Raw genomic sequence first — 12,985 nt, forward strand, 5'->3', positions numbered from 1 at the left:
TATGAGGACCAACTAAAATAGTAAGCAACCTTTTGAGCTTCTTGCAACTCTTCATCGGGCTGAATGTTAGGCAAAGTGGGAGCAGGGGAAGAAGAAATAAAACTGCCTTAGCATTGAAACCATCATGTCAGCATTTAGGCAAAAGTTTGTTTTTGTCCTAATATCTTAGAAGGGACATGGGTTCAGGAGCTCAGTCACGGGGATTGCTACACTTCAGAATTTACCACTGTGCCAGTGTCCTTATGCTTCTCTAAGCCTTTGCCAATCCACCCTTTAGAAGTATACTTGGCATACATAAATGTCATCCATACAAGAGGAGATTTTGGTTGTAGCCTGTAGAGTGGTCCAGAGACTTTGTCCCTTCCTTCCTTCCAATGATACATCTCTGGTCCTATTGACTGTCACCCCCCCCCCCCCCCCCGCAGAGAGGTATCTTCTCTTAAACTCCATTAGTGGCATGTGAATCTCATCCTGTACAATCTTTCTGCTAAATATTAGGAAGCGCTAAAGCTGCCTTAAAAGGTGGTGGGTCTCTCCTTTGCTTATCTAAGCAAAGGCTGGGTGGTCATCTGTCAAGGATGCTGTAGTAACACCCTGCATTGCAGATCCTGCATTGAGCAGGGGTTGGAGTATATCACCTCTGAGGTCCCTTCAACCTAGGCTTCTACCTATTTCTTTCGCAAGCAAGACTACTTACATGGGCAAATTCAACCCGGACGGAAAATTGGCTTGCTTAAAAAGTGATCAAAGGTGGGAAAGGGGGAAACCCACTACTACACAAATTATATTTTTCTGAAAATGCAGTGATAGCACAATGTCCTGTGGTTGGCTACTCTTCCTCCACTCCACTGAATTCTGCACCTGATTTTCCTACTGGGAACATCTCAAGCTGCCTTAGAGTGACTCTAACCATTGGTTCACCTACCCTTGTGCTGTCTATTTGAACTGGAGGTGGCTGTTCGGGAACTGGGACTGAGGCCTTTCCCAGCCCTTCTGTAACTCATGGTACTAAGAACTGGACCCGGGATCTTCTGCATGCAAAACATGTACGCTAGCATGGACCTTTCCTACAAATACTACAATCCTAAATAGGTCTACTCAGAAGCAAGTGAAGCTGACTTTGGTGAGGCTTAGTCTCATATAAGGATGTATAGGACTACATCCTCAATTGTGCTCATCTAGAACTCAAGAGCCCTTGCTTAGAATGCCAGGCAAACTATGAGTACAATTTTTCTGACATGAAGTGCTTTTAATGCAGTGGTCCTAAAATGCACAAACTAAATTTGCTAGTAGGAAGCAAACTCCAGCACTTACTTCCAAATATTCTCAAATTGGTTCTGGCTGAACAGTCTTAGCAATGGGATCAAGGAAGTTGAAAAGTGTTTAATACCAGCCAGGCTGCATTGTCCCCATTCCATCATCCTGTTTTCCCCCATCTCCAGTCCTGTAATCTTCCTGATAAGGGATCAGACCGCCCTGATCCCAAACTTTGCTCTTTCAGCAATCCATTTTAAGAAATAAAATACGCAAAGCATATTCCTTGGTCTTCCTGCCTGCGTCTGTGAGACAGGACTCAACGGAGCAAGCCCCTTGAGTTAACTGACACTGACTCCCGAGTAAGTAGATACAGGATTGCAACGTTAGTCCCACAAGCCAAAAGAACTTGGCGGAGATGACGCAAACTCTAGTCCGCAAAGCTTATACCATAATAAATCTGCTGGTCTTTAAAATGCTACAACTATTTACCGCCACCCTACCTATTTTGGAGCTACTCCAGCCTACCTGGAGTAGGAATGCATTATTTTGAGGAGATTTGCTCTTGTTTCATGTAGAAATAGCTCTGTTTCACCAGACGATTGAACCTGGAAAAATTTCTAAAGTCAAGCCTGCAGTCCTCATGAATTTGGAAACAGGAACTGGGTGGGGAGCAAAGGGTTTAGGAGATAAATGCAAGATAAACAGTAGATAAATCGCAAGAACTTTTTTTCAGGGGGGAATCTCCTCCTACCTGTAATCCAGTTTCAAGAAGTTTCATTCCTTTTCCACACTGTTGCAGATTTTCAGCAAATCGGGAAGTCCACAGAAAGCTGGGAGCGAGATGGTGAAGGAAGGCGACGGCGGAAGAGTCAGAATCCAGCGGTAGCCTCGGTATCTTGTTCTTCCATATCTTTCCAAAAAGGGGGGTGGGGGGAGGAGGAGGATGAAAAACACATTAGTTGGGGCTGTAGAGGAGGTGGAGAGAGACGAGCGCTGGCTGCAGTCCTAGGCATGCCGGCTTGCGTGAGTAAACCTAAATGAACTCAGTGGCTCTTTCCCTGAGAGCAAGCCGTACGTGCACAGGATCTTGCTGCACAGCTAGAAAGCGAGGAAAGCCGCTAGCTCATCATGCCACAGACAACAACCACCGCTCGATCCTCAGCTTACCTGAGCCAATATTTAAACCCCCACAAACGCTGGAAGCCTGTCTCCAATAAGCGTCTATATAGGACTCGCCCTCGAATCCCTCGTCTTAGTTTAAGCAGCGGTCTCGGATTCCCACCCCGCTTCACGAACTCGAACTCACAGCTCGGTGCTCACGCCAGTTTCGCCCGAAGACTCTGCTCCCAGTCCCGATCGATTCCAAAAGAAGCCCTCTCCTTTACACCAGGCTTGTGGATCGCGCTGTGCGCGCGCGCGCGCCAAGGCAAGCCACCCGAGATCCTGTCTTCCTCAAACCCGAGGCATCTCGCCTTGCCATCAGCCCCCCCCCCCCCAAAAAAAAAACCCGTCGGCCGCGGGGCAGCAGCTACCCACGCACCCCGCTCTCGAATTGGCGCCGCTCGTTGCAGCCCCACTCCGAATTGAAACCGCTTTCCAAAGGCACACAAGCCACATAAACACCACCACCACCCCGAGCTAGGAGAGACTTAGAAAAATCAGGCATGATCAACCCAAATAGCAGGAGTCCCTTATGCAGAAATAATGATGATGATGACAAGTGATAAATAAATAATAAATGGCTATAATGATGCTTGTCCCCCGGATTCCTCTCCTTCCCTTCCCCCAAAGTTCCCCACGAGCAGGAGACGCGCTTCCACCTTGGCAGGAGAACGAGCGCCCAGGCGGTGACCCCGTCGAGGATCTCGCCTCCTCGGCATGGGAGTTGCGGGCGGAGCTCCGGAGCGGAGGCTGCCGGCTGGCCAGCTTCGCCCGGGCTTGGCTGTTTTCGACTGCGCGCCAGTCGCGACGCTCGGAGGCGGAGTGCGAAGGGGAAGGGGACGGAGACCGGGAGCGAGCAAGCAGCCGGCAGGCGCTGGCGTGCGGGGCGCTTTTCTCTCCCGCGGACGGGATTAGACGCGGCTCCTCCAATGGCCGTGGCGCTGCTCGCTGATTCGGCGCCACTTCCGAAGGGAAGGGGGGGGTAGGTTGGCTTTCCAGCCGCACCACCACCCCCATTTAAACACCCAAACAAAAACAGGGGAAGCGCGCGCGGGCGGGTGGGGAAGAATCTCAGGTTTTCACATCGGAGATCCATTTTGTTTCTCTTTGTTTCTTTGGACTTGTTCACCGCCTCCCCAGGAAAGTGCTCCTTCTCCAGATTTCCCGACACCTTGGCTTCAAGGGGTGCATGATAGAGGTGTATGAAATTTTGTACAGTTTGGGGAGAAAGTGGATAGAGAGAAGTTTTTCTCCCTCTCTCAGAACGCCAGATCTCCTGGACATCCCGTGTAGCTGAATGTGGGAAGATTCAGAGCAGGGGAAAGGAATTATTCACCCTAAGGTAGTTAAACTATGGAACTCACTCCCGCAGGAGCAGTGATGGCCACGGACTTGGGTGGCTTAAACAGAGGATTGGAGAAATGAATGGAGGGGGGCAGTTTCACTCAAGTCCTCCTTGAGGGCTTCCCATAGGCATCAGTGAGAACAGGATGCTGGACCAGATGAACCTTGGGCCTGATCCAGCAGGGCTCTTCTTATGTTCTTACATTCTGGGCATGTGCAGAGTTCTTATTCATTTCTTTAGAAATATTTATAAACTGGCCCTTCATGCATGCAGATACAAGGATGGGGTGTTAGAAATAAAACACTCATGCAGCAGAAACTGAGGCAGAGGAAAACAACAAGCAGATGAGGTTCAGAATTCACCACCAAAACTCTAAAAAAATATATCCTGGCAAACAAACCTGGTGCCAAAACGACTACAGTGTCATTTGGGGTGGTGAGGTGGGTATAGAGCATTCCACAACCCAAATAGTGCTACAGAGAAGGCTCGCTCCAGTAGATTAAACCTTCTGCAGCCCACTGTTCTACTGACTTGGGGGGCTTCAGCTCCCATCAGCCTCTGCCAGTGTGGTTGGGGAAGTCTGCCTTAGATGATGGAAACTTGGAAAAGGCCCCCTTTGGGGTCTTAAGGCATGGGCAGGCTGCTTTGCCCATCAGGTATTTGGGTCCCAAACCATTTGAGGATTAAAGGAGAGCTTGAATTGTGTCCCAGCCACCTATGCTGTTCAGAAAGATAGATGATAGTAGATAGATAGATAGATAGATAGATAGATAGATAGATAGATGCAACCCTGTGCACAACAAACATTCTTACTGTACCTTTCACACAAATGCTCTGGTTGGTACCTTCCTCAACTCCTTCAGCTACAGGGAGCCCAAAGTGTCTCTGTCCTACCCTACAAAGTATCCGGGTGAGTTAAATACCAAGCTAGTGCAGCAGCAGCAGCAGCGGCGGCGGGGGCGGCAGCAGCATAAGAGGCCAAGGCACACTATTGCAACCCTCCGTTCCTTGACCTAAACCAAACCTAAGTTATTCAATAAGCTACAAAAAGCCCACACAACAGTTATGCAAATAGAAAGCCAGCAGTAGACGTCACATCTGTGACTATCTGCATGTTGAACAGAAGTTGTAGCGCAAAGACTCTACAGGAACAAATGTGTTCCCTGGGGGCCAGAGGGCAGACCTGTAGAAGCTGAGAGAGGCAAAGAGGTTGGTGGGTGAGACCTTCAGAGACATAGCAGTGTCCCACTTCTACAGTGATGGCTTCCCTGTTGTCAGGGAGAAGAGGAGACTCAGAGAAGGAGGGTGTCACTCTGAGGTAGAGGGAAATGGTTCCTTAGAAGGGACTCATTCCATGAGGGATGAGCAGCCATCATCTTGTGCTGAGGATTCTTCTCCAGCGTGTGAAGGAATCCTGGTGGCAGGCGATTTGATCAGTAGGAACATAGATGGGTGTGTGATGGCCATGCAGACTGCAGGGTGAATTGCCTATCTGGTGCAAAAGTTATGGATGTTGTGTCGTCCATTGAATAGATAGCCTGATAGTGGAGGACTCGGTGGTCATGATGCATGTTGGCATCAACATTATGGGGAAATATAGTTGTGATGTCTTGGAAGCAAACTGTAGGTTGCTGCATAGGGTGCTTAAAGCCAGGGCTTCCAAGGTAGCTTTCTCTGATATGCTACGAGTTCCACCTACAAGGCCAGCTAAACAGTGCAGCTTTGAGGTCTTAGTGGGTGGATGAGAAGACAGTGTCAGGAGGGATTTGGATTTGCTGGCACCAAAGAACATTTGGGAACAAGCTGGACCTGTACAGGCTCTAGTTGAACTGTGATGGAACCAGACTGCTGGTGCTTAAAATTATTATTTTTTCTTTTAAGTGGCAGAGAAGCTTTTAAACTGATTACAGGGGGGAAGAGGGAGCTGATAGGAGCTGAGTAAGGATTGGTTCAGAACAAATCTTCCCCCTGGGATGAAGATGGAGGGGGGGGGGAGTGAAGAATTAAATGCGGGAAGTGGGTACAGAACTAAGCACTGCGAGTTCAGCAACTTAGAGAGGCCAAAGTACTGCAGGTCAAAACACAAGCTCCAGAAACACTTGGAAAGAGACTCTGTATATTTGTCCATATGTTAATGCTAGAAGCCTCTGAGCCAATATACCGTATTTTTCCACCTATAAGACGCCCCCATGTATAAGATGACCCCTATTTTGGGGGGACTCTAGTTTAAGAAAATGGGGAGAGATCTATCCGTGTATAAGACGCCCCCAAATTTTGGACATTATTTTTTAGGGGGGAATCTAGTCTTATACACGGAAAAATACAGTAGGTGAACTGGAATTCTTGGTCTCGGAGGATTGCATTGAGGTAGTGGGCATACCATAGTTACTCAAGTTTAATGCACCATCGAATCTAATGCACACCTCAATTTTCAGAGCCTTGAAACATAATAAGAATAAGAATAAGAATAAGAATAAGAATAAGAATACCTTTATTGACATTGTACAACCTGTGTACAATGAAACAACAAAAAAAGTATTTGCTGGTGAATGTAAATGTGCCATCGAATCTAATGTGTACCTTAATTTTCACAATGTAATTTGGCCAAATAAGGTGAGCATTAAATTTGAATCAAGATGGTAACAAAATAAAAATAAAAATATAATAATGGTGGAATAGAGAAAACCAGTGGAACAGCGTTATCTCTGGATAGAAACTCTATAGGAGGGTCAGGGCAGAGTGTCCTGGAGGTGGTGTCACTCTGCATGTCACAGAGGACATTGAGTCCAGCAAGATAGAAATCCCCAAAGGGGTAGACTTCTCCATAGAATTGTTGTGGGTGGTGATACCAGGACCCAAGATGGTTGTTCTATCCTTCCCCTAATCTTAAATGCTCAGAGATCCCGAGATTAAGATTGAAATCAATGATGCATCCAAAACAGGAAAGTTTGTAGTAACTACCCTCGTGTAACCTATGATTGTTCTGATAATGAGTTTTTAACCTTGAATATTGAACTGAGAATATTTACATAGTGGGCAAATGCAATGTCTTCATTTAATTGATCAAGTTGGCAAACTTTGCCAGAAAATCATGGTAGACTGTAGGTGTAAATCTGCTTTGGGGAAATGAAAGCGTTGGACTTTCCCGTTCCAAGCAATTTAACACCTCTTTACACATGATATATAACCATCACATTTTAACACACAAATGAATCTGATGGTCTGCCCCTTTGCAATTCTCTTTTGTTTCTTTTAATCAGGAAATCTATTCACACACAGAATCCTTTGAATTTTGTTGCTGCAGGATGGCACAATGTGGAGATTCTGAACAATGATTAATTAAATTCCAAGGAATATGTACAGAGTCAACATTTCTTTGAATCGTAGCTGGTGATGTCCAACAATCAAAGATCATGAATTGTTTGTGGGTACCCAGAGCCACAGGTCATTGACCAAATAATTTTTGCTGGTTCCTCTGCCCTGAACATGCACAGAATTAGTTTTGAAGCAGCATTTTAAGTAAGATCATTAAGTGGAACAAACACAATCCACATTACTATGCCTGCTCTTCTCATAGGGCTCAAGATATCTGGTCCCCTCCATAATCTCAAATAATTTAGGTGAAGCCAGAGATAAATATTTTCTTCGATGACAGTATGTCCCATGGGCTTGCAATGCTTTGACCCCCTCTTGGTTACTAGGGGTGGGGGAGAAATTCACTTCACTTCATATTTAAAGGCAAGTCTATCATATCCATACTTTCTGAAATAATATGAAAACTACAACACAACCATCCTTCAAAATTTGCAGTTATCTGAATTTTATGATGCAGTTCTCCAACCAATGTTCTAAAAATAATAATCATATATTAAGTAAAAGTGTGCGTAAAATAAATATATTAGAGGAAATAGCATGCAAAATATACCACTGCTTGCAAAATGTGTCAAAACTGCATACAAAAATGTGTTTGTTGGGAGAAATTTGCACTAAAGTGCTGAGGAATTTTCATAAAGATTAAAAATAAACAAATCACAAATTGCTGTAGAATTGTGGAGAACTGAGTTTAAGATTGGAAAAAATGAGAAACTGGGAGAACTTAAACTCGAAGATCCTTCCATCTCAATTTGTTATATTTACCCATGGGGAATTATGTTGCCTGATCTTATCCATGTGTGTGTGGAGAGAGAGGCTGCTATTGTCACTGTCTCTCAGCATTCAGTGGTTCATTTTACCTAGAAGACTCCCTGGAAAAGACCCTGATGTTGGGAAAGATTGAGGGCATAAGGAGAAGGGGACGACAGAGGACGAGATGGGTGGACAGTGTTCTCGAAGCTACCAGCATGAGTTTGACCAAACTGAGAGGCAGTGGAAGACAGGAGTGCCTGGTGTGCTCTGGTCCATGGGGTCATGAAGAGTCAGACACGACTAAACAACAACAACAAAGGGCCAGCCAAATGACTGGGCTGCTGCTGATATTTTCAATAAACCTATTGTCAATTTCTTCTCCATATTGTCCATCACAAACTTGTGCATAAGTGGTTGAGTTTAGTGGAGACCATCTTGAAGGCAGCGTGAAAAAAAATGAGTTCATCAAGTTAGATATTCCAAAAGGGGCAGGATCCTCCACAGAATTGTTTTGAGTGGCGATACTGGTCCTCATGAGTAATTAACTCCTTGGGACATGCTATTATCTCCCTGATCAAAATATCTGGGGGTATATTGAGATGTACAAGATATATAAGTATTTATGTGAAAGACTGTACACTACTTGATTTATACAGCTCAGCTCTTGTACACAGATTGTACATTTGCTGAACAGTGCATGTGAATGGCTGTATGAGTGTACAGTTCAACTCTTTGTGTGCACGGGTAACATGTGAACAGCCCTTCTGCCTCTAACAGTAGCCCTCTCCCATAATTTCTCCCCTGCCCTTCAGAAGCACAAACCTCCAAAAATATATTGCTGACCATTATCACTACCATGATCCACTGACACACCTGTCCTCTAAGTCTTTGCCTAGTCCCTTTTCATAGCCATCTAAGCTGGTGGTTTAAATAAATAAATATTATTTATACCCCACACATCTGGCTGGGTTTCCCAAGCTACTCTGGGCAGCTCCCAACAGAATATTAAAAACACAATAAAGCATCAAACATTAAAAACTTCCCTAAACAGGGCTGCCTTCAGGTGTCTTCTAAAAGTCAGATAGTTGTTTATTTCTTTGACATCAGATGGGAGGGCATTCCACAGGGTGGGCGCCACTACCGAGAAGGCCCTCTGCCTAGTTCTCTGTAACCTTACTTCTCATAAGGAGGGAACCACCAGAAGGCCTTTGAAGCTGGACCTCAGTGTCTGGGCTGAACAATGGGGGTAGAGACACTCCTTCAGGTATATTGAGCTGAGGCAGTTTTTTTCTTGTGTCTGTGGTTTCCATTGAGTATATTATGTGTAAAATCTTACTCTGTTCAGTCTATCCTGAATCATCTCCTAATCAATTTTATTCTTTTACTTAAGACATTTCTATTAAACAATGCTTTCTCATAGCAGCTTGCAAGCATAATTAAGGCAATATAACACTTAAAAAACCCAATTACAAAACCAAAAGCAGCTACAGTTTAAAAGCCCAGCACACACTTCTTACCCAGAAAACAATGGACTGAAACACACACAAAAGTTTGTAATATTATTTTAAAAGCTAAAAGAGGGGTCGTACATATTTCACTTTGGAAAGAGTGCTAGAGATATGGGGCCACCACTGAAAAGAATCTGTGTCTCTAATGCCCACAAGTCTGATGAACTTTTGCCCTTGTCAGTCATTTGGTCTTGGAAAGTGTGAGATATAAGGATGAATTTGAGGCAGAAAAATGAATCTAAAAACAAGAACATCTTCCTAATTTGGTGGGAAATCCTTCTTTTGATCAAGAAATGCAAAATTCAAAGAGCGGATGCCAAGTGACATTTTAAGACAAGATGGGTCTTAGCTTTGCCTGGAAACCAATCCTAAAAATGCTTATTCAAGGGTAACTCTGAGTTCACTAGGTGGTGATGGAAGAGGGGAACTCAACATTGAAGGTGCTCCCTGTTACCTTCAATGCATATATAACACACTTGTACGTGTGTTCATTGCAATGTGTGAATAAGCCAAGAACTAGACCAGGGCTGAGAAAACTGTGGCCCTCTAGCTGCTATCAAACTCCATGTCCCATCAGCTGCAGCCAGCATGACCAATGGTCAGGGTCCAACAACATCTGGAGGGCCATGGGTTGCTAGATAAGCAATGGCTTCATGGGAGGGGACATTGGGCTAGATGCTCTTAATAGCCCCCCATCATGAGTGGACTGATGTACTTACTACTGTCACCACAGTGATGGGAGAAACAGTGATATGGGGGGGGTGTCAGATGTGGGCTTTGGTCCTAGACCTTTGGTCTGATTCAGCAGGGTTTTTCCTACAGAATATTTGACCCTTCTGGGTAGAGAGAAGTGTGGGGATGAAGTAAAGTTAGTACTCCCCTGATAGCTATTCTTTGGTCAAGTGGAGAGTGAGGCTTTGTGGGAAACCAGTAAGGAATATGAGAGCTGTCCTGTTGCTTTAATTTGTGGGCCCGCTGGCTCCAAGGGCGTGAGAGGACTTCTATGGGAAAGGAATTGTTGGGCTACTTTGAAGGTTAAACACCTGTGTTCGAAGCTGTGACCATACCCTTTGAAATGCTATCTATCCTTGATTGCTTAAGAATGTACATCTGCCTAAGTTCTACCAGTCTCCATGGGAAGGGAGGAAACCCCTTGATCTGGGTTCTGAAGGCTTAATTGGGTTTTGAAGGTTTAATTGGCTCAGCTGCAATAAGTTAGAATTATTAGCCCTCAAGCCGTTCATTGGAGAATTCAAATGTAATCAAAGGGTTCTGATTGGGTTTTGGGGGGTTCCTAAGTCCACGTGTAAATTATGGATAAAAGATTTTGCAAAGGGGCTTGAAAACGCGCTCTGCATTTTCGCCAGGATTCGCCCGGCTGCTGATGTCCACCAAGCAGCCTGTCTTTTCGTCTTTTTGTGTTTTTGCCTTGAAAATTTTCTGAGACCTTTGGATGTGGATTTCTGAAAGACTCTAACTATCCTAGCTTTGCCTTAGAGTATAGAAGTGAGTATATAGCTAGCTATAATATACAACGTTTTTATTTTTCTGTACTTGTAATGACCAAATGATGTGCCTGCTTATTAGCATGTTTTCTTTATGTTTTTAAAATAAATCTTAAGAAAGACATATTCTTGTGTTGTGTGTGCCTATCCGGGGAAATGGCTAATTCCAACACCTAGACTTCTTGGTTTTATCAAAGGATTTCTGCCTGCAAGCTTGTGGAAACAACCTGTAGTTTGGGGTTAGCCGGTAATAGAGGAGCACAGCTGACTCCCTTGAGCTGTGGCTTCTGGTAACCCTGGTTTGAGAGAGTGGTGACAGCCCTACCAGTTCTATTTTGTCCTGTTTCTGGAAATGTAAAAGGGCTTGCCCGCCTTGCTCCAGAAACCTGTTCTGGCCAGAGAAGCAAAGACAGGTGAGGGAGGGGCAAGTGGCTGGGCGCCCGGTTGCTACAGGGGAATAATATGTTATTGCTCCTTAATCCAGTAGAGGCTTTTCTGAAAACCCTTCCTCGTGCTGAAATATTCATGAAGCCTGCCTTCTTGGCACCCCGACAAACGAATTAGGGTGAGGAGATCCATTTTGGCAAACAACAGTTAATTCTCCTTGGGTGAAAACCATTCCATTTTAATTAATAGTCATTAGACTGAAAGAAGCTTTTACTTGGCTTTAGGGAATTGGCCATTTTGGCGGAGGAGTGAGCTAGATATAAGCATAAAGCATTTGTTGTGTTGGTTTGGTCTACTCTCCCCTTTTTATGGCATGTTATTTGAAATAAAACTGACTCCCAAGAATTCCCTCCATTGAATGGCATTTATTTAGAGCACACTGGGGCTGTGGAGACCCTGCATAGCTTCACAGCTTGAATGGAGCCTCTGTTTGAAGGGGAAAAATGAAGAGGCACAGAGCTAGATAAAGAAATAGTAACCTTTATTTGAATCGGAGATGGACAGCAAGTGGCCCGTGAACTTCTTGCCTCCCTCTTTTGACAGAAATCACCACCTTACATCAGTAAAGGGTACCTGGTGGTGGTGGGACATGCTACTCTTGAGTAGACCACCACTACAGTGGTACCTCAGGTTATAGATGCTTCAGGTTACAGACTCTGCTAACCCAGAAATAGTACCTCAGGTTAAGAACTTTGCTTCAGGATGAGAACAGAAATTGCGCAGCAGCAGCAGCAGGAGGCCCCATTAGCTAAGGTGGTACCTCAGGTTAAGAACAGTTTCAGGTTAAGAACAGACCTCTGGAATGAATTAAGTTCTTAACCCGAGGTACCACTGTATGGTGGCAATGCTATATATCTATATCACAGAAGGGATAAAATGAATTGAGTTTGTCCAATGTGTTAGATCAGGGATGGCGAAATGCCGGCTCATGGGCCAAATGTGGTCCTCTTCTGAGTTTCCTCAGAATTGTCACCAGACCACCTCCACTCTGTCCCCAGGTCACATCCCTCACTTTCACACCAACCCACCCCATGTCCTTAAACTCTGATAATGCTTATTGCTTGTCTGCATAAAGGGTGTGTGTGTGACTATGTGTGGGAAATAGCCTACTGTACAAAGGTAAAAAAAATACATTCATTGCCCTGCCTTCTTTTGTCTCTTGCCCCACCCATCTCTTGTAAGGCTGCCTCAGAGGGAAGGCATCCCTTGAGCTGCAAATGGTGATCCACCCTCATCTTAGATCTTTGAAAAGGGAATCAGCATATTGCACTCCAACAATCCCACCCAAAACTTACCTTCCCTGAAGCAAGTCTTCTCAAGCTGGATGGCAATAGCCCAAGTAAACATGCTAGAAGAGCTACAGATTTATTTTAATCTAGCTGATTAATTGTACCTGGAAATAATGCTATATAGATTTTTTTTCCCTCCAGGAAGGCAAGCTTGTTTCACTTGTTAGGCTTACTTCTGAGCACCCACACATAAGATTGCAATGCAGATGTCTCAAATGAGAGGTGTCCTAAGACATTGCCTCTCCCAACCCATGAAGCTGCACACTTTATGACTTTGGAAAGCTGTCCTGCCCCAGATACAAGCAGTGGAAACTTGTATCATGAACTGGCAGGAGGATGGGGAAGAGG

The 12,985-nt window shown here is 44.8% G+C and overlaps 1 protein-coding gene across 3 annotated transcripts in view; it reads right to left on the reverse strand.

Moving 5' to 3' along the window:
- CHRM2 (cholinergic receptor muscarinic 2) overlaps positions 1-12,985 on the reverse strand; it is a 175,559-nt gene that overhangs the window by 145,531 nt on the left and 17,043 nt on the right. Inside the window, exons 1-2 of one of the 3 annotated variants that reach the window (XM_083401531.1) lie at positions 3,078-3,255; positions 2,009-2,167 (exon numbers count right to left, since the gene is read on the reverse strand). The gene's annotated coding sequence lies outside the window, so the exon portion shown is untranslated. Of the gene's footprint in view, positions 1-2,008; positions 2,168-2,563; positions 2,858-3,077; positions 3,256-12,985 lie in introns of those variants that run through there. The other 2 variants (XM_083401533.1, XM_083401532.1) reach the window with 2 other exon arrangements.

This window comes from Podarcis tiliguerta, assembly GCF_965153285.1.
Source record: "Podarcis tiliguerta genome assembly, chromosome: 10".
Taxonomy (NCBI): Eukaryota; Metazoa; Chordata; class Lepidosauria; order Squamata; family Lacertidae; genus Podarcis; species Podarcis tiliguerta.